General features: G+C 39.8%; 1 protein-coding gene across 1 annotated transcript in view; it reads right to left on the bottom strand.

The window, feature by feature from the left end:
- The window catches only part of LOC119585942 (dipeptidyl peptidase 4-like), a 99,547-nt gene that overhangs the window by 32,068 nt on the left and 67,140 nt on the right, over positions 1–339 (bottom strand). The window lies entirely within an intron of this gene.

The following is a 339-nucleotide window of genomic DNA, read 5'->3' as shown; positions in this document are numbered from 1 at the left end:
GAAGGGAGAAATACTCACAGTAATAATTACAGTAATATAGGGATACGAATTATAATAAAAGCAATGAATATAGAGAGGAAGTTCTCCAGTTCTCCTCCTCCTCTTTCGTTTCCCTTTTTCCCTATTTCCTTTTCTTTCTTCTTATTCTCTTCTAGCTCCTCTTTGTTTTCATTTTCCTTCTTCGCATTCTCATCCAGCTCTGCCTCCTCCTTCTCTTCCCTCGCCCCTTCTTTCTCTTTTCCTCTTTCTTTACTTCGTTTCTCCCATCTCCATCTCTCTCCTTTCTTCTATTCGTTCTTTTAATTCCCTCCTTTCTCTTCCCCTCTTGCTTCAACCACA

The sequence above is a fragment of the Penaeus monodon genome, chromosome 20 (assembly GCF_015228065.2).
Source record: "Penaeus monodon isolate SGIC_2016 chromosome 20, NSTDA_Pmon_1, whole genome shotgun sequence".
Classification (NCBI taxonomy): domain Eukaryota; kingdom Metazoa; phylum Arthropoda; class Malacostraca; order Decapoda; family Penaeidae; genus Penaeus; species Penaeus monodon.
This window is presented reverse-complemented; position numbering and strand designations above follow the sequence as displayed.